This window comes from Stegostoma tigrinum, chromosome 23 (genome assembly GCF_030684315.1).
Source record: "Stegostoma tigrinum isolate sSteTig4 chromosome 23, sSteTig4.hap1, whole genome shotgun sequence".
Classification (NCBI taxonomy): Eukaryota; Metazoa; Chordata; class Chondrichthyes; order Orectolobiformes; family Stegostomatidae; genus Stegostoma; species Stegostoma tigrinum.
In genome coordinates, this window is record NC_081376.1 from 33,611,158 (window position 1) to 33,633,261 (window position 22,104).

Genomic DNA, 22,104 nt, shown 5'->3' on the forward strand with positions numbered 1-22,104 from the left:
GAGAGAGGAGAGAGGATTGAGAAGGGAAGAACGTGTGGGGTGCAAGGGGTTTAAGAACATTTGTCGGGAGGAATGACTGGGGTGGGAGGGGATGAACATTTGGGGGCAGAAGAATGTGTGGTGAGTGAGAGGTGTTTTGGAGATAAACATGTTGGGGGGTGGGAAGAACACAATCGGGGCAGGAAGTGGCTGGGCGGGGAAGAACGTGTGGGGGAAAGATGTGGTCAGGAGCAAGAGGATTGGGAGGGGAAGAATGTTGGGGGGGGCAGGAAGAACGTGCGTGAGGCGTCGAGATGAACATGTAGGGGGTGTGGGAAATGAACCTGCAGTTGTGGGGATGCCTGCGTGCATCAGAGGGAGCAAAAAGCCGTTGGGATTGGATGGAAGAAAAGTATGGTATGTGGAAGAATTGTGTGGGTTTGAGAGAGGTGAAGGAATAAAAAATATGGGGTTCTGAGGGTGGAAGGAAGAGTTTGTGTCATTGCAGTGAGGATGGGGCAATGTGTCTTTGGGGTTACGAGTGAACAGAAGCATATGTTGGGTTTTGGAGGGTGAGAGTTTTGTGGAGAGGCTGTTGGGATTGAGGAGTGTTGGTGTGTGAAGACTGTAAGGGGTAGTGATGGGAGCTAGGCAGGGTTGGAAGGAGAGGGGCATGATTGGAGAGAGGGGTTAGGATGAGAGGATGGGTGGAGGAGCATAGATAGTCTGAGGGGAGGGGTAGTAGGGCAGAGGGTCAGGACTGGACAAGGCTCATGAGAAAATGGAAAACAGGTTGGAAGGGATAGAGAACACAACAAGGTACTGCATGTAACAGGATCATAAGGAAGAAAAATTACAGGGTTGAAGGGAGATAATAGGTATGAGAAGAATTGTGACTGTTGAAGACCAGGAGGGAAGGGCAAAAAGAAGAGGTGGGATTCCAGCTTAGATATTGCACATTAGTTTGAAAACACTAAAAAAAAATCTAACTTAAGCAACAAAGATGATAAAAGAAAACCATGGCTGCCATGCTGTTACGATTGAACATCCTTGCTGGAAGGACATGTGCAGACAAATATGGTTCAACTATGATGACTCCCTTAGGTGCTGATCCCACCGAAACCTGCTGACCACATTCACATTCAAACAATATCTGGTCATTTGGAACCAAACTCTTGTATGAGACTCAATCCTCAGCAGGGAAGAGAAAAAATCCCCAGTTGTCACACTCATATTTCCTTTCAATTGAAAATTTTCTCCTGATCAGAGAATCTTGTTCTTCTTTGTAGGAAAAAAAAGAGTGGAATTCTTCTCAGATTTCACAACTTCAGATACTCAAGTGAACCACCAGATTTAAGCGGAAAGTATTTTACATTTCTGGATCCAGACAATGAAAGAGGCTGATTAAAATTAAAGCATTACTTGAAGAAATCAGTATAGGTTTTAAAAATGTGAGGAAATACAGGTTCAAAGCTAACAGGAAATAATTTAGTGATAATGGGAACTGCAGATGCTGGAGAATCCAAGATAATAAAATGTGAGGCTGGATGAACACAGCAGGCCCAGCAGCATCTCAGGAGCACAAAAGCTGACGTTTCAGGCCTAGACCCTTCAGAGAGGCAAATAATTTAAATATTTCAACATGGTTAATCACAAATGCTTGTGTTCAAAATTGTGTCAACTCATTAAATGAGACACAGATACATTTTTGCAATTTTCCAATGATTGAACTTTGATTTGACTGTGGTCAGCATCTGGCAATAATGGATCACTTTCTTCATTACATTTATTTCCAGGACACCATGTTTGGTGTCCGGCTAATAAATGATATAAAAAAGGGCAGAGTTTGATTATTTACTGTAACAATGCACCCACTCTCTGCTGAATAGCCAAGTGCCCATGTTAAATCCAATGGCTGGATCCATATCAAACATATCAATTCATGTCGTGCAGGCATGGCAAATTAAATAAAGCACCAATACACAAAACTACCAATCGCTCTGATGCAACTTTAAAGTGACAAGTATGCTATTTGAACCTGTAGCTATTGTTGTGAAATCGGGTAGCGTGTTTGTGGATTGGGAGGCAGGATGTTAGAATTTGGTGTTTGTAAAATGTTGGTGATTTGTAAAATGCTAATGTGGTTCCTTTAAAAAATTGTGCTTTTTCTTTGCTTGGAGATGTCGGTGAGCAGCTTAAAAGTTTGCAAGTACAGTGAGCTCCCAAATTAAAACATTTGAATTGAAATTTGTATTTGTTAGCAAGCCAAACGGCATTTTTAACCAAGACAAACAGGCTTTTGAACTTAGCCAATCAATTTGAGCCAGGCACTTAGATACCAAAAACATATCAAACTTGAATCTGATGGTTTTGACAACCTAGGACCAATCTAATTGTAAGAAATTGATAATGTCATCAGGAGTATGAAAGAAAGGGGTAGTTGGAAAATCAGGCGAGCAAACTGCCATCTGCTAAAGATAACAGCTCTTAGAGAGAGCACCATTTATTCACAAACGGTACTACAGCCTCCCGAAGCTAAGACTCTTGAAAAGACACAGAACATTCCAGAAGATGTAACTTGGCTGTAATTTTGAGAGACTAAATTCTATTGTTTTGTTATACAGATGGGATTTGTATTGATTGAAACAGCATACCATTAGAATCTTGCGTTATTCAGGAATAGATAGTAGTTAGAAGGGATTTGTTTGTTTTTTTTAATAATTTAGTTAAATTGTTCACTGTTAGGAGTTAGATAAATAAAATTGTTACTGTTGAATGTAAAGTGTGTATCAGAGATTTATTTGATTTAACCACCAGAAGTTGCTGAAAGACAGGTTACGCCCTTTTACACGCTTTTTTAAAAAACAGATTATAGGGTGAGGTGCTCCTCTTTAGGTATTTCAGTTTTCTCAGACTGAGGGGTGAACCTCCGCTTTATAACATTATGGTGATGTAGACAGTGAGGCTGGTCCTTTCACACAATAAAAGAAAATGCTGTGACTGTTAAAGATATTATAGAAATGCAAGAACTCTTTACAGACAATGGAGTACTCCTAAGTGTAGTCACTGCCAACTTGTGCACAGCAAGATCACAAAACAACAAATGTGAATTGTTTCTGTGATGCTGGTTCAGGGATAAAATATCAGCAGAACAGAAAAATCCCCCGTCTTTCTTCAAAATATTGTCAAGACCCTTTGTATCCATTTGAGAGAGCAAAGTTTTGTTTTAATGTCTCATCTAAAAAATTGCCACCTCCACAGCCAAACATTTCTAAAACAAAAAAAGCATGCCATTTGGACCATCAGATTAGTTTTCCAAATGAGGTATCATTTTCCTCTTGGTATCATTTTCCTCTTGGTATCATTCTCCCGTAACCCTTCACATGCTGTCTTTTCAGGTAACAATCAGCTTCCCCTCTGAATCCTTCAATTTAACATGCCTCCACCATGCTTTCAGGAAGCACTATAATTTGCTGTGTGAAAAGTATTTTCTCATATCACTTTCGTTCACCATGGCAATTCATTTAAGTCTATGCCCTCTCTCATTTTTAGCCAATGGTAACCCCATGACGTTTATGGTGAGAATTCAGCAATAGATACAGCAATGAATGAGAAGGGGTGATGGATAAATTCTCTCTTGTTGGAGATGATAGTTGCCTGACACTTGTGCAGTGCAATGTTCCTTGCCACTTAGCAGGCCAAGCGTGACTATTATCCAGATCTTACTGTGTAGCACAGACTTCTTCAGTACCTGATGAGTTGTGAAATGTTACTAAACACTGCAATCAATGATCAATGAACATTCCCAGTTCTGACATTGCAAATTAGTGAAGCTGAAGATGGACTCAGAAACTCTACCCTGAGACATTCCTGCAAGCTATGTTCTATGATCTGAGATGATGACCTCTAACAACCACAGCATCAACCACTGAGAGGGAGGATGTACATGAAAACACAAGAACAGAGCAGGTTCTCTTGTAAAGATTCTTTTGACTCATTTCCACGCCTATACACAACGAATGGCAATTTGTGTTTAAAGGTCAGTGTAGACATCTACTGTGTCTTGGTTAGGCTAGAAACAGAAACATAAAAGAATAGGAGCAGGATTTGGCCATTTGGCCCTACTCCACCATTCAATATGATTCTGGCTTTTCATCCAACAATACCCTGTTTCTGCTCTCAGAGAAACTGAACGAGGAGAGATAGAGGTAACAATACATTTTTTAAAAAATTGAAATTCTGGCCATATGTAACACATACCCAGAGTCGACAAGTTAAACTCTTTCAGTGAGCACTCCAAAGACAGACTGGTACTTCAGTTTCCTTTAAGTCCATGCCAATTATGGTTCAGTGATTAGCACACAATGTGTTCAGGAGTTGTGCATTTAAATCCCACACAAACAATTTTAGCATTTCATCTGGAACTTTTCATTTAGAGATGCTGTCATTCAGAGATGTTAATGAAGTTTGTGTGCTCTAAAATGGGTGTAAAAGATTCTATGGCACAATTTTAAAGAAGAACAGGGGTATATTCTATGACCAAACGTTTATCTCCCAAACAACATCACAAAAACAGATTAACTGGCCATTATCACATTTCTGTTCATGAAAACTTGCATAACATTGGCTTTTGTATTTCTTAACATTACAGCACTTCAAAATTGCTTAATTGCCTGTAAAATGCTTTGGAACATCTTGAGGCACTGAAAAGTGCTTTATAAATGTATGACTTCTTTCTATGTGTACAGTTAATCACAGTAACCACGTAGAACAATGTTTCCTCCTCCAATTAATGCAACAGTCACACTAAATAATTTAGAGTCAAAAAAACTGCAGATGTTGGAATCCAAGGTAGACAAACAGGAGACTGGAAGAACACAGCAAGCCAGGCAGCATCTGGAGGAAAGAAGTCAATGTTTCAGTCATTTCCCTACTTCAGGGCTGGATATGGGGATAGGGGAGCTGCGAATAAAAGTAGCGGGAGGGGTGTAGCAGAATGATGGAGATAGGTGGACACCAGCAGTAGGTACAACCTGGTTGGTTGATGAGAGGGTTGAATTCAGTTGGTAGCTGGAAGGGAGGCAATGGGGCTGGAAAGGAAGCTGGGAGATGGGTGAGAAGGTTACTTGAAATTGGAGAACTCAACGTTTAGTCCTCTGAGGTGTAAGGTGCCCAGGTGGAAGATAAGGTGTGGTTCCTCAAATTTGCATTGTGAATCACTGCAACACTGAACGCAATTCACTGATTCAGTCCTATACATCCCCTCATCCATCCGGAAGGAGGGCAATACTGGAAACATTGACTTCTCCTTTCCTGTGGATGTTGCCTGGCTTGCCGTGTTCTTCCAGCCTCCTGTTTGTCTACTATAAATTATTTAACTATTTACACAATCACAACAGGTCACTTTGACTGCAACTAACAACTGACTGGCTACAGGCTGCTAAAACTATATTGCTGTTTTAAACCTGATTGTTGACAAAAATATATTCAAATCACCTTAGCAGTCACATCAGTCTATTTTGCATTAGTATCAGAATAGTCTCAGATTAAGATAATGAAAGTCACACAAGAAATTTTTATGCCCCCTTCCTCGAGAGTGGTGTTAATTACAGTGAAATCTTCAGCAAAGGTTAGCACAAGTACAGTACTGTAATGAACCAAATGCCACAAATATCAAATCATTAGCACTTACGTACTCTAGCCTTTTTGATTTGAAGTTACTGCATTTTTTCCCTTCATTTAAAGTCTGAATGCTGATCAAAAAAGATGCTAATCAGCTGTCTGGAGGCAATGGCCAAATGGTATTATTGCTGGACTGTTAATCCAGAGACCCAGATAATGTTCTGGGGACCTGGGTTCAAATCCCTCAATGGTAGATGGTGGAATTTGAATTCAATAAATATCTGGAATTAACAATCTAATGATGACTGCAAATCCATTGTTAATTGTTGGGGGAACAACTCGTCTGGTTCACAAATGTCCTTTAGGGAAGGAAACTGCCATTTTTTACCTGGTCTGGCCTACACATGACTCCAGACCCACAGCAATGTGGTTGACTCTGAACTGCCCGCTGGGCAATTAGGGATGGGTGATAAATGCTGCTTGGCTAGTGACACCCTCATCCCGTGAATAAACAAAAAAAAACAGAAAATATTGGATTTTCCTTCATGCTGTTTCTCCTTTTCACCCAGTAAGGAAAGTCAAGCTAACAATTGAGAATTCATGGTTGGATAAATCACACCTAACCCAGGACCATCTCTGAAAGGTCCAGCCTTAATTCTACATCTGTTAATATTCTTGCCCTTGGTGTGTGATCTCAAATGGTACTCACATATCAACTCCGCCTTTGAATCTATACCAGGAAGTTAGGTTTAATCTTTCACATTTAACTCTTCTTTCCTTCAATTATTCTAAAAATCTTGGACTTGAATTTATTGAAATACCTGGGAAAGTATCCCATAGAGAGATTTGGATGAACTGGGATTATTCTCTTTACAGCAGAGTTGGTTAAGATTTGATGGAAGCATTCAAAATCATGAATGGTTTTGGCAGAGTAAATAAAGGGTAACTGTTTCCAATGGTAGAAGGGTCTGTGATCATTAGATGCAGACAGAACCATCTTTAACAAAAGAACCAGGAGTGAAATGGGAATTGATTTTTAAAACAATACAGCAGGTTATGATGATCAGGAACACGTCTTGAAAAGGTGATGGAAATAGATTCTATCAAATATATCCTTAAGATATATTAAGATATCCAAACGTTAAAAAAGTTTTTGAGAAGATTTACAGCTTGGGTTGTGAATGAGGTTGTAGACTTGTTCACCAGGCTGGTGAACTTGGTTGCAAACATTTTGTCTCCCTGCTAGGCAGCATCTTCAATGTGCCACCGGTGAAGCTTTAGATTAGATTAGATTACCTACAGTGTGGAAACAGGCCCCTCGGCCCAACAAGTCCACACTGACCCATCCCCCTATAACCCACACACCCCTGAACACTACGGGCAATTTAGCATAGCCAGTCCACCTATCCTGCACATCTTTGGACTGTGGGAGGAAACCTGAGAACCCGGAGGAAACCCACGCTGACACGGGGAGAATGTGCAAACTCCACACAGTCACCAGAGGCAGGAATCAAACCCGGGTCCCTGGCACTGTGAGGCTGCAGTGCTAACCACTGAGCCACTGTTCCGTTAGTGTTCTGCCCCGCTCGTTTTTTGTGTGCTTCGGACCACCTCTGCAACAGACCACAGCAAGAAGACACAACACGGCCAGGCATGCTAGTCACCCTACTGTACATCAGAGATTAGCACAAGACTACTGAGACCCCTCGGTATCAGGGTAGCACACAAGGTAGCATGACAGCTACTGACGAACAAAGGAAACCATACCCACAACCAATAAGACTAACATAATATACAAAATACCATGAACAGACTGTGAGAAACATTACATAGGCCAAATTGAAAGAAAATTGAGAATAAGGATACACGAACACCAACGAGCCAAGAGACACAACCAATTCTCACTGGTCTCAATACACATGGACAAGAAGGGCACGAGTTCAACTAGGAAAACACATCCGCAATAAGCACAAGCCAACAGACACATGGCAGGGAATTCCTGGAGGCCTGGCATTCCAACCAGAACTCTCAACAAACACACTGGACCCCATATTCAAACCACTGAAGAACAAAACCAGACGTAATACCAACTACCCCAGCAAACCGAAGCATATAAACAAGTGGGACGGAACACCAATGCTTCACGGTGGCATCTAGCAGGGTGACGAACTGTCTGCAATCAAACACACTGGTTCAGCAAACAAGCCTACAACCTCATATTCAAATATTTCCCTCATATTCTTCTCAGTAGTGAAGGGCTCCTTACAAATTATATAAATTAACACACTGTCCTATACTGTAACACAAAAAGTTCACGTATTCTGTCTGAACACATTATATTATTTGTCATCTTTTTAATGATTGCATTGCAATAAACCGTAAAATTAGGGCAGTGACAACTAAAACAGTAATTAATAAAAAATTGTGAAGGATCAGCAGAAGCAGATTTGCACATCAGTAATTGGTATTAGACTTAATGCTTTGCAGACGACTCATGAGATTTATCTAGTTGAAGAATACAGTACCACAAGGTGCCCGTTATACAGCGTAGATACTTTAACCTGCAACATAGACGGCAATTTTATTGACCTTAGCAGACCAGATTTTGGACAGGGATAGGGTAAAGAAATTGTTCAAGGACCACAATGTCCACCAAAGAACTAGTTGGTATTTACGGTGAAGGATCACACAATATTAATATACATTGGACAGAGAATGCGAGGTTGAGCTACATCCACAAGCTAGTAAACACCATCAGGGTAAGATGGGAATTAATAGTGACATTTTTAACGAAACCTTCTAACACTCAAATTTAACAAAGCAAATTTAGTACTGATTTAATATTCTGTCAACTTGTTTATTGTCCTTCTATGACCTGATTTCTTCTCCCATACACAAGACATAAATTTAAAAAAAAACTTGCATGTAAAGACTACATCTTTCTATTATCACTATATTCTGGTCTAACAGAGTCAGGAATCAAGAATTTGTACATTAACACCACACAAAGGATACCCTCACTTTAGTATCTACGTTTTACCAAATGTGGGCCATTCTACATGCAACCACATTATGTCCCAGTGAATTAATAACCATGAGTTTCATGTCAGAACCTGGATTCCCTGAATCAAGAGCAGTTTGTTAATTGACTATATTTTCATTTTTAAATACCAAAAACCACAGGTCATCAACAGCAGTGCAAATGGCATGTTTCAACCTTTTCTTGTTAATCTACATCACAAGCACTGCTGAAAAGGAAAAGAATGTGCTATTGAAGGTTTCGTGTTGCAGTCATCAGACAAGAATACCAAGTATCAAAAGGGAAAAATCGCAATTTATACTAAATGGGAAGAGTTTGCTTTTTGGTTTGCAAATTGATTAATACATTTCCTTGATGCATTCTCTGTGGTCTCACTACTCCCAAGCTGAAACTGGTGCAATGAATGCATATGTTTTGTATTTCCAAAGGACAGGGCCCTGTATATAAATTTGTGTAGCTTCTCGGATGCATAAATGAGCCAAAAATGTGCAAGTCTTACTCATAATCTTAAACTGATAGAGAATGTAGTTCTTAGTGCTGAGCAAATGCTGCTCAATTGCAAAAGCACACCTAATGCTGGACACAGCATTTTACAAGTACAGACTAGTTTGTATGGTCAGTACTGAGCCTGCTGTGAATATCTTAAAAGTACTGCTTGGTACCACCTACTAGTCATTGGGATGGATGGCCCACTTACCTGCCATTATATCCGCCCTGAAATTCATACCTCATAACACATTACTCACTTACACAGGAAGCAGGACCTGTTTTTCTCCCCCACGTGATGGGAGCATCCTGTTGGAAGAATAATATCACTCTTTGCTACTGCATAGTTAACCTTGGATCCCATTTAGGCCTGACTCTCATGACATTTCATTGGTTTCAATGGGAAATGCATCTTGAATGGCATGATGCCTAAAATTCCACTCCTTTTATGTTTCTCATGTGTTCTCATAGTAGCAAAATGAAAAGACTAGTTTCAGCTGATGCAAGTTTTTGAGACACCTTAGTCTTCCAGGGGCTCTTGTAGTACGGTAATAGTGTCCCTACCTCTGAGCCAGGAGGCCTGGGTTCCATCTTCCAGGCTGATCTCAGGTACACTGGGCACTTTCCAGGACTGAACACAGCCATCTTATTTCCCTATTCCTGGGTTGTGCAATATACAGTAAAGCAGTGATATGATTGGGGTATTATTTTTGCCTTACAACAGCTTTGATGTGTCCTACTTTGGTGTCAGGACTGTGTGATGGGCAAATGGGTTTGGCCGTATCTAAGAGATTGTTAATAAAGCTAATCTTGCAGTGCTTGGGACTGTAGAATACCAATACGTATGCTGGCCAGCAAATGTGTGCTTGTGTAAGACAGTGGTAGAGAATTTACCATAAATTTTTTTTAGTTAACACATTGATGAAAGTGAGCTTGTTTGACTGCTCTATTTGAAATTAAGTACAAGACACAGTCCATTCAGGGAAGAAAGAAAATGATCACATGCAAAAGCAAATGTAGCGAATAAAGTATTAACACATGAGAAACATAAAAAGAGTGGAATCTTAGGCATCATGCCATTCAAGATGCATTTCTCATTGAAACCAATGAAATGTCATGAGAGTCAGGCCTAAATGGGATCCAAGATTAACACCCTCTGCTGCAAAAGCACAAGTTCAAGGTGTAAAGATTCAGACAGTGGCACTGTGTCTAGATCACGATGATAAAATGATGTAGTACAAAGGTCTACGATCTCCTTCAGCAATACATCAGTGAATAGGATAGTAATGCCAGAAAAATGTATGGAAACAACATTGCGGATGATAGACAAACTCTGTACAGTCTTCACAAAAGGTGAAGAAAACACTCACTGTATATTTAGAAAAACACACTTAGGGACTAGCAAACTGGCCAACGTATGTTCTGCAGGACCAATCATGGAGTTCCTGGAAGGATAAGAAATCTCAAAAATCTGAGTTACAGGTAAGGCTACCTGTTTCTCACTGTTTCCATGAAGGAGAAACATGTCTAATATTACGTACTGATAGGGTTCTGTCATCAAGATGTTTCACTTACCACAAAAATGAGTAATGTGGTATATGAATTTCAGTAGCCAAGGTATGTAAGCCAAATATCCCAATGATTGGCATAATATATCAAACAACACATCCCTTATGCTATTCACAACAGGTTGCACACTGTTACTGTGTGCAAACTGCACATATTTGCAAAACTGAGAGTATAGCAATCAATATTGACATGGTTCTACAATTAGACAAATGATTGCTAAATAATCCTGATGTGCTGAAAATAATTCTCACTGACAATCAATTTAAAATTATCATTTGGATTCGCAAAATGGCTCACTTGCTGGAAGTTACATATATTCACATTCAGGACCTTGCTGTTTGTGAACAGAAAGAACATGTCTATGCATTGTGCCTTTTCAGCTTGGACATCCATTCTCTGGTCCTTGACCTATGACAACAGGTTGAACAATAAGAATTTACTTTGGGTTGAATTTAAACAAAAACTTGGTGGCTAACTGTCCCCAGTGCATTTTCTATGGGCCTATCTCTACCAGAGTCTACTTGTCAAAAATCTTGCACTCTCTTCTCAGGCAGTATAAATGATTATTCCCCTTTGAGAACTACTATTTTTGTGGTTCTGTCTTGGTAAATTCAAGACACAATAACCTTGATAAGTTTGTCTCTTTTTTCCAGCAACAGTCAAAGTTCTGTAGCACCAAACAACTATTAATCTACATATTGTGCCCTTATCTCTGACAAGGACATGACTACTCAGAACCAGTCTGGTTTATTTTACCTAAGAACTAATCATTCTCTTTTGAAAATGTATCTGTCTTCCTGCAAAGCTCAGAAATCTAAGTAGATGCAGAAAAGTATCCTAGTAAAGGCAATCTATTACAATGCATCCTTTTGATAGTACACAGTGCTGCCACTGTGCACTAATGGTGGAACAATTGAATGCTTATGGTGGGATATCCAAAAGTGGGTAACTTTGTTAAAGATGCGTCAGACTTATTGAGCATCATCTGAGATGCACATGCCTAAGCAAGTGACTTGCAGACAATGAAATGGATTTGTTGAATGGTAATTATCAGGGGATTCCGAGCCTCTGACTTGCCCTTCTAGCAACAGTATTTATAAAATTGGTCCAGTTAAGACTGAAGGTTCCGGTCAATGGTGACCTTCAGGATATGGTTGGTGGAGGAATTCAGTGATGGTAAAGCTGCTGAATGCTGAGAGAATATTATAAGATTTCCCAGAGTTGGAAATGATCATTGTCCCACATACTTGAGGTACAAATGTTACTTGCTCCTCATTAGCCAGAGCCTGAATCCTCTCCAGGTCTTTACTGCATGATACCAAGGACTGTTTCAATACCTCAGCAGTCATAAATGATATTTAAACATAATGAAATCACCAACAAACATCCCTACTTTACACGTTAGTGAAGGTCACTGATGAAGCAGCTGAAAAACCTAAGTTCAAGTCCCACTTGCTCCAGAAGTGTGTAATAACATCTCTGAGCATGTTGATTACAAAAACAAACGGCATGACCCTGAAAAGTTCTTGTAGCAATGTACTGGGATTGAGACAATTTGCCTCAAACAACCACAACAATCTTCCTGTGAGGTAGGTACACCTCTAGCCAGCAGTGAGTTTGTTTAAACTCGTACTTCAATTTACTTAGGTTCCTATTACTTTTCCTGTCACATGAAACTTTCAAGGTCCACACCCCTGTATGCTAAATCAGTATGCAGAGAATTTGCAATCAGTGTGCAATAGTGCAGCATAGACAAGACAATGATTCTTTGATATCACATGGTCAAATCTGCCATGATGTCAAGGGTAGTCAATCCTAACTCATGTCTGCAATTCAGATCTTTTTGATCGAGACTGTAATGAGATCTGGAGCCGATTAGTTCTGGTAGGACCCAAACTGGAGTAGCAGTAACTATCACAATATAAATATAAAGCCAGATTCAGATTTAAGAGTGTACCCTGATTGGATTTCACTCTTGAAATTCTAATGGTAATCTGTTTGCGTACATCCGGATAGGCTTTCCTCACAGTTAAGTCACAACTGCCGGCATATTGTCAACTTTAGTATCTAGATAGCTTTTTCATTCTTTGCCTTTACTCCTGTTGTTTTATTTAATTTTCAATAATTTATCTGTACTTGTTTTCCGATCATTTTCAACCCACTAACTCACTCCTATGACAATTGGGTACTAAATGCGTAGTAATTCCGGAACATCAGTTGTCATTTATGCTTTTGGTCTTCTAACCTAATATCTTCTATCTGGCCAGGCGTCGTACTTTTGTTGTGTAGCGTCTTGGGACTTTGCCATTGTTATCAATAAGATGGAGGAAGCAAATAACAGAGAGGCAGACGTAAAGGGGGGAAAAAAAAGAGACGCAAGGCGAAAAGGAGAAATAGAAATAAAAAGAAAAAAAGAGTGAGATGGGGAAGAGACAAGAGAAAAGAACATTTGGGCAGTACTGCCCTCACTATAACGGGCTTGCGAACCCCCACCCCCGCCGAGTGGAACCATCACTAAGCATTAAACTACTAATTGGTGATTGACTGGTTTGATCCTTACCCGGAGGCGGGGGAGAAAGGGAAAATCCGTCACATGTAGACTATTACCCGTTGGGGTGTCAGGCTCGGTCCCGCCCAGAGCCAGGTGGTGAAATTGATGCCGGTAACCGGGTACTTTGCCCCTCTATGAGCGGGGAGTTTTCAGATGTGGGTCGCATATCGGATACGGACTACATTTCCCAGCATGAGCATCGGGTATCGGAACCATGGCTGATGCAGGGCAGTTGGCTCGCAATGTCTCATGGGAAATGTAGTTTCCGCGTGAAGCTTTCGTACAGTAGCAGAGATAAATGGTAAAATAAAACTCATCAGTAGTTACCGTACTTAAAATATATAGGTGGAGAATTATCTCTGTCAGTGCAAAAACGAAAAACAGTTCTTTCTTAAATGTGGAAAATCCGTTGCTTTCAAAACGCACGAACCGGAGACCGCCGAATGACTACGCACGCGTCGATTTCTCCAATAGCTCGGCTTCTGCAAGGCGAGTGGACAGCCTAGCCAATGTTGTAATTGGTCGGGTGCAAACCGCTAAGGTGATTGGTTAATAAGATCGCACGGCGGTAACCAATAGAGATGATGCCATTGCCATTTATTCCAAGGACTTTGTATGTTGTAATAATATAAATCTTAAATGTATTTAGACCTGTGTTCCTAAGGAAAGTAATAACTGACTCGAATCGTTAACTCAGTTTCTCTCTCTCTTTAGGAGCTGCTGGGCCTGTTGAGTCTTTCCTTTCTCCCTGCCCCCAACACTTGCCGTTTAAAATTAGAATTAGCATTTATTGTGACATCTACTCACTCCTATGTATACAGTGAAAAGTTTACAAGCTGCCACTTACGGCGCCATGTTAGGTACAAATGTACCTAGGCACAGAGTCTTAGTACAAGCAGAAAATAAAGAAAGAAAGTGAGGAAGTTAAACATTACAGTCCTTCCTACTAAAGTGTGCAAACATAAAGAGGTACAGTTAATAGTTCAACATCACAGGCCATAAGTGTCTGGCAATGCTGGGCTCACAGTCCTCACATCGCCCTCACTGCCACCTGGGGCTACTTGATCCTGCTGTTGCCACCTCAGGCCCCTGCTGTCTGGGATTGCTTCCTGACATGTTGCTGCAGGCCTTGCTGCTTTCCAGGGCTGGTAGGCCACTCACTGCTCTAAAGACTTGCTGTCAGCACCTGCCACTATGGTATTCGCCTCCAGAGCTGAGCATAGAGAAGGAGAATGGAAAAAGAATAAGCGGAGCAGAGGAGCTCTAACAGGAGCATTCTACTTTGCTGCCATCTTGGAAATGTGTGAAAAGTTTAAAAATTCTGTTTTCATATCATTGGACCTGCTTCATCTCCTTGGTTACAGATGCACTCAGAGTCATAGAGTTGTAAAGCACAGAAACAGCCCCTTTGGTCCCACTTGTCTTTGCTGACCAGATATTCTAAATTAGTCTAGTCCCATTTCCCACCATTTGGCCCATATTCCTCTAAACCCTTTCTATTCATGTACCCAGCCAGATGCCTCTCTGATGAAGGGTCTAGGCCCGAAACGTCAGCTTTTGTGCTCCTGAGATGCTGCTTGGCCTGCTGTGTTCATCCAGCCTCACATCTTATTGCCTTTTAAATGTTGTAATTTTACTAGAGTTCACCACTTCCTCTAGCATCTCATTCCATACATACGTCACCCTCTGTGTAAAAAAGTTGCTCAAGTTCCTTTTATATCTTTCCTCTCTTACCTTAAACCTGTGCCCTCTAGTTTTGGACTCACCTATCCTGGGAAAAAACCCTTGTCTATTCACCTCATCCATGCCCCTCATGACATTATAAACCCTCTAAGGTCACTCCTCAGCCTCTAACACTCCAGGGAAAATAGCCCCAGCTTGTTGAGCCTCTCCTTAGACAGGTATTTTTCCTATAACATGATAGTTGTGTTCTTGTGCAACCTTGTGCTGTAGAAAATCACCATAAAAAATTGCTGTAGAAAATCACTATATTGTACAGGCATTATCCAAATGGAATCCACTATTCATCAATCGCATTACAACCAATTCACATCAATGAACCACATGTTTTAGCAGAAATACCTGTAGTTCAAATCCTGTAACCCTGGCAACATCCTTGTAGGTCTTTTCAGAACCCTTTCAAGTATCACAACATCTTCCCTATAACAGGGAGACCAGAACTGAATGCAGTATTCCAAAAGTAGCCAGACCAATGTCCTGTACAGCTGCAGCATGTCATCCAATACTCAATGCTCTGACCAGTACAGGCAAGCATACCAAAGTCGTCTTCACTCCCATGTCTATCTATGACTCCACTTTCAAGGAACTGTGAACCTGCACCCCTAAGGTTTCTTTGTCAGCAACACTGCCCTGTGTAGAAGTCCTTCCCTGATTTGCCTTACCAAAAGGCAACACCTCACATTTATCTCCTTGGCCCGTCTGATCAAGATGCCTTTGTACTCTGGGATAATATTCACTGTCCTCAACACCAGCAATTTTAGTGTCATCTACAAATTTACAAACTACTCCTCCTACATTCACATGAAAATCATTTACATAAATGACAAAAGCATTGGAATCAGCACCAATTCATGCAGCACACTACTAGTTACAGGCCACCAATCTCAAAAATAACACTCCACCATCATCCTCTGTCTCCTATTTTTGAGCCAATTTTGTATTCACCTAGCTAGCTCTCCATGGATTCTATGTGATCTAAACTTGCTAACCAGTTTACCAAGCAAAACTTGTTGAATGCCTTGCTGAACTCCATTTAGACAATGTCCATCACTCTGCCTTCATCAATCTTTGTTACTTCTTCAAAAAAACTCAGATCAAGATAGTGAGACAGGATTTTCCATGCACAAAACCATTTTGACTATCCCTAGTCAGTCCTTGCCTTTCCAAATGCATGTACATCCTGTCCCTCAGAATCCCCTCCAACAATGTATCCACCTGCTGTCATCAGCCTCACTGGTCTATAGTTTTCTGACTGTTCCTTACTGCCTTTCTTAAATAATGGTGCCACATTAGCCACCTTCCATTCTTCCAGGTCCTCACCCATTGGCTACTGATGATATAAATATCTCAACAAAGGGCCCAGCAATCACTTCCCTAGCTTCCCACAAAGTTCTGGGATACACCTGATCAGCTCCTGGGGATTTATCTACCTTAATGCATTTTAAGACATCTAGCATCTCCCCCTCTTTCAAGATACCACTGTTTATTCCTCCAAGTTCTCTAACTTCCATATCCTTTTCTACAGTAAATATTCACTTAATATCTTGCCCCACCTCCTGTGGCTCTACACATAGTTGGCCTTTTTGATTTTTAGTGGCCCAACTCTCTCCCTAGTTACTCTTTTGCCCTTAATGTATTTGTAGAGTCTCCTTGGATTCTCCTTAACCCTGTTTGCCAAAGCTATCTCATAACCCCTTTTTCACCCTCCTGAATATATTCCTACTGCCCTTATACTCCTCTTGGGATTCACTCAAACCCAGCTGATTATACCTGCCACATGCCTCCTCCTTTTTCTTGACTAATGTGTCAATTTCTGTAGTCATCCAAAATTCCCTACACCTACCAGCCTTTCCCTTCATACTGATAGGAACATCCTGCCTCTGGATTCTTGTTAGAGATAATGGGAACTGCAGATGCTGATCAAATGAAGGGTCTAGGCCCGAAATGTCAGCTTTTGTGCACCTAAGATGCTGCTTGGCCTGCTGTGTTCATCCAGCTCCACATTTTGTTACCTCTGGATTCTTGTTATCTCACTTTTGAAGGTCTCCTGCTTTCCACCCAACCCTTTACCTGTGAATAGCCTGCCCCAGTGAACTTGGGTAGTCTTGGAAAGGGCGTATGTAGACTGCAGTTCCAACCGACCCCATGCCCCCCCCGCGAAAAAAATTGATTTAAACTTGTTATATTTTGTTTAAAGTTTGTTTCAATAATTGTATTTGTTAAGTTTATTTGATTTTACCTGCTTTTAAAATAGTATTTCGGTGTCTTCCTCAACTGGTGGGCACTGCAGAGCTGGAGTGCATCATCTCTCCCGAGAAGTAGATTTCAATTTAATTTGATGTGTTCCTGATGTAGTTCTAATTTACATTGTGGTGTCTCTAAGAGGATATTAATCTATTAATTTTCTAAATAGTATATCTCTTGGGGTGTCATTTGACCCAAATGACTGTCTCTTCAATGTTTATGTTGGTTGAATGGTGATAATGAATACCATATTGTATGTGCTGACACTAATATCTTCTAGGTATATATTTCTCCAGAGCCTGAGTAACCTTGTGTTGACTAGACCAGAAGAGTCTTTTATGGTAAATAAGATTATAGTTTGTTAGAGATAACACTATGTGGAGCTGGAGGAACATAGCAGGCCAAGCAGCATCAGAGGAGCAGGAAAGCTTGGGTTGGGATCCTTCTTCAGAAATTGGGGAGAGGGAAGGGGGCTCTGAAATGAATAGAGAGAGAAGGAATGGAGCTGGGGAAGGTAGGTGGGACGGTGATACGTGAGTGCAGGTAGGCAGTGGTGGGGATTGTTCAGTGAGGTGGGAGGAGTGGATAGGTGGGAGAGAAGACTGACAGGTCAAGAAGGCGGGATGAGAGGGGCTGGGGAAGGTAGGTGGGATGGCAATAGGTGTGTGTGCAGGTTAGCAGTGGAGTGAATTGGTCAATGAGGCAGGGATGAGAGGTGGGTGGTGGTCTTGGGATGTGGTTGGGGGTGGGGAGATTTTGAAGCTATTAAATCCACATTGAGACCATCGGGCTGTAGGCTCCCAAGGAGGAATATGAGGTGCTGCTCCTCCAGTTTACAGGTGGCATTGTTGTGACACTGGTGGAGGCCCAGGATGGACATTGTTGTCCAGAGAGTGGGAGGAGGGGTTGAAGTGGTCCGCGAGTGGAAGGTATTGTCATTTGTCGCAAACCAAGCGCAGGTGCTCTACAAAGTGGTCTCCGAGCCTTCGCTTGGTGTCACCAATGTAGAGGAAGCCAAATCAGGAGCGGCAGATACAATAGATCATATTATCGGATGTGCAGGTGGAACACCTGTTTGATGTTGAAGGTTTTTTTTGGGGCCTGGGATGGAGGTGAGCGGTGAGGTGTACAGGCAGGTGTGGATGCAGGAAAAGGTGCAGGGGCGGGGGGAGCTAGTGGGGAGTGTGGAGCGGACGAGGGAGTCACAGACAGAGCAGTCCCTACGGAAGATAGTTAGGGGTGGGGAGGGAAAAACATCCTTCTTACTGGGATCAGATTACAGGAGGCGGAAGTGGTAGAGAATGATGCATTGAATCCGGAGGTTAGTGGAGTGATATGTGAGGACAAGGAGGATTCTGTCTTTGTTTTTGTTGGGGGAAGGGGGTATGAGGGCTGAGGTGTGGGAAATGCAAGAGATGCGACCGAGCATGTTTTCGACCACTGAAAGGGGGATGTGGCGGGTCTTGAAATATGACGACATTTGGGATGTTCGAAAGTGGAACATCTCATCTTGGGAACAGATGCAGTGGAGGCAGAGGAATTGGGAATAGGGGATCACATTCTTGCAGGAAGGTGGGTGAGAGGAGGTGTAGCCTAGTTAGCTGTGGGAGTCGGTGGGCTTGAAATAGATATCAGTTTCAAGGTGGTCACCAGAGATGGAGACAGAGAGGTCCAGGAAGGGGAGGGAGGTGTCAGAGATGGTCCAGGTGAACTTGAAGTTGGGGTGAAAAATGTTAGTAAATTGATGAATTGTTCGAGCTCCTCATGGGAGCACAAGGCAGCGCCAATAGAGTCATCGATATAGCAGAGGAAGAGGTGGGGAATAGTGCCATTATAACTGTGGAAGAGGGACTGTTCCACGTGTCCTATGAAGAGGCAGGTCTAGCTTGGGCCCCTGCGGATTCCCATGGCCAGCCCCTTAGTCTGTAAGAAGTGAGAGGGGTTGAAAGAGAAGTTGTTAAGGGTAAGGATGAGTTCAGTTAAGCTGATGAGGATGTCGGTGGAGGGGGGCTGGTTGGGCCTGCAGGAGAGGAGGAAGCAGCAGAGGGCTTTTAGGCCATCTGCATGGGGAATGGAAGTGTATAGGATTGCATGTCCAATTTTGTTGGAACTCTGCAACTATTTACATGTTGCAACAGTATAGTACACATTATTACAGATACTGTTAGAAACACCTAGTCCCAGGCCTGAATCCTCTTCCTTCATAGTTATTATGACATCCTCACAGTGGATGGGTGTCCTGGCACTCAAACATTGCTACTCCTTCGGATTAACTTACAACATCTCCCTTTAGGCCATTTTTCCTCATTGCATTTTATATTGTTTTATGTAATTGCATTTACCACTTTCTCGCTCCTGCCAAATTCTTAACTTCACAGATTCAGATGATCTATTCTCAGTAAGCATGTACTGTTCAAACTTGAAAGAATGCTATTTTATTGGGTAGAAAGTAATTGTCTTGTACCATCTTCCTGATGATCTTGGGCTGTAGTTTTCTCTGGACCTGAGGACCCTTAATCTCTAATTTATTTCACAGAGGATATTATACCTCCTAGCACTGGCAATATATTTTTAACAGCATCATGAATGTTTTAATACCACTGGATTCTGCTCAGTGGTGATTTTCAAGGAATTTAATGCACCTCATCTTTAGTCTTAGAATCATAGAATCCCTGCAGTGTAGCAAGTAGGCCATTCAGATCATCAAGTCCACATCAACCCTCCAAACAGCTTCTCACCCAGAAACATACCTCCGACCCTATTCCTGTAACCCTGTGTTTACTGTGGCCAACCCACCTAACCTCCACATCTTTGGACTGTGGAAGGAAAGCACAGCACCTGCTGGAAACCCATACAGACACTGGCAGAATGTACAAACTCATAGACAGTCACCTGAGGATAGGAATGAATGCATTCCCTGATGCTGTGAGGCAACAGTGCTAACCACTGAGCCACCTTACCTATTACTTAAACTTGTTAATTTTAATTTTTACTTTCCCATTCACTTTCAGCTGTTAAACTATTGGTGAAATCAATTTGTTCACTTCCTGAATTATATTATTTGAAGATTCATGTGTGATCTCTTTTACTGTTTATCGGGATTCCCCTGTGGAAGATGCAGAAGTCAGATATTCTACTCAAACCTGAGTCACCTAGGCATTTGGTTCAGATTTGAATCTGACTCTTTGCTTGTGTTTCCTTGCAAACCTTGGTTCCTAATGTGTGTATCTCCACAAAACTGACAAGGGGAAACCAACACATCCCTCACACCCCGCCCCCGCCACAACCGCCCAACGAGGGTCCCCCTCGTTCTCACACACCCCCCCACCAACCTCCGGATACAATGCATCATCCTCCGACACTTCCGCCATTTACAATCCGACCCCACCACCCAAGACATTTTTCCATCCCCTCCCCTGTCTGCTTTCCGGAAAGACCACTCTCTCCGTGACTCCCTTGTTCGCTCCACACTGCCCTCCAACCCCACCACACCCGGCACCTTCCCCTGCAACCGCAGGAAATGCTACACTTGCCCCCACACCTCCTCCCTCACCCCTATCCCAGGTCCCAAGATGCACATCTGCCAATGTGGTATACTGTATCCATTGCACCCGGTGTGGCTTCCTCTACATTGGGGAAACCAAGCGGAGGCTTGGGGACCGCTTTGCAGAACACCCCCGCTCGGTTCGCAATAAACAACTGCACCTCCCAGTCGCAAACCATTTCCACTCCCCCTCCCATTCTTTAGATGACATGTCCATCATGGGCCTCCTGCAGTGCCACAATGATGCCACCCGAAGGTTGCAGGAACAGCAACTCATATTCCGCCTGGGAACCCTGCAGCCCAATGGTATCAATGTGGACTTCAGCTTCAAAATCTCCCCTTCCCCCACCACATCCCAAAACCAGCCCAGTTCGTCCCCTCCCCCCACTGCACCACACAACCAGCCCAGCTCTTCCTCTCCACCCACTGTATCCCAAAACCAGTCCAACCTGTCTCTGCCTCCCTAACCTGTTCTTCCACTCACCCATCCCTTCCTCCCACCCCAAGCCACACCTCCATCTCCTACCTACTAACCTCATCCCACCTCCTTGACCTGTCCGTCTTCCCTGGACTGACCTATCCCCTCCCTACCTCCCCACCTATACTCTCTCCACCTATCTTCTTTTCTCTCCATCTTCGGTCTGCCTCCCCCTCTCTCCCTATTTATTCCAGAACCTCACCCCATCCCCCTCTCTGATGAAGGGTCTAGGCCCGAAACGTCAGCTTTTGTGCTCCTGGGATGCTGCTGGGTCTGCTGTGTTCATCCAGCCTCACATTTTATTGTCAAGGGTAAACCAATGCATTAGATAAGATAAATACTAGTTATTAGAAGTCTTCACCGATGATGTGGAGCAAAGCACCCTCACTGCTACAAATATTGTCCAGTTATTAAAACCAAGTGTCTTTATTGAAGCAATAAACCATAATATATTCTCCAAATAGGTGTAGTCACAGTTTTCCATCTTATTAACAGTATAAAGCTAATTTATTATTAATTTATTATGCCTCCACCACATGTCCAAGTGGTGCAATCTGAACATATGATTTTATGAAAATGTTTTTTGTGTCATATCACTTTGGCTTCTTTTGCAAGTCACTTCAAATCTGTGCCCTCTTCGTCATTTGGTGAACAGGAATTGTCCCTCTCTGTCTAGCCTTCCCTTAGGATTTTGAAAACTTCCATTGGATGGAAGGGATGGGCAATAATTTTTTTTCTTTATTTGTTAAGGGGCTGAGGACATTGTTGTCTAGGCAGCATTTATTGCCCATCCCTAATTGCCCAGAGGACAGTTCAGAGTCAACCACATTGCTGTTGGTCTGGAGTCACAT

The 22,104-nt window shown here is 42.2% G+C and overlaps 1 protein-coding gene across 1 annotated transcript in view; it reads right to left on the reverse strand.

The window, feature by feature from the left end:
* capn15 (calpain 15) overlaps positions 1 to 13,676 on the reverse strand; it is a 281,287-nt gene extending 267,611 nt beyond the window's left edge. The window contains exon 1 of the mRNA XM_048552366.2: positions 13,257 to 13,676. The gene's annotated coding sequence lies outside the window, so the exon portion shown is untranslated. The remainder of the gene's footprint in view (positions 1 to 13,256) is intronic.
* Positions 13,677 to 22,104: the final 8,428 nt, after the last annotated feature.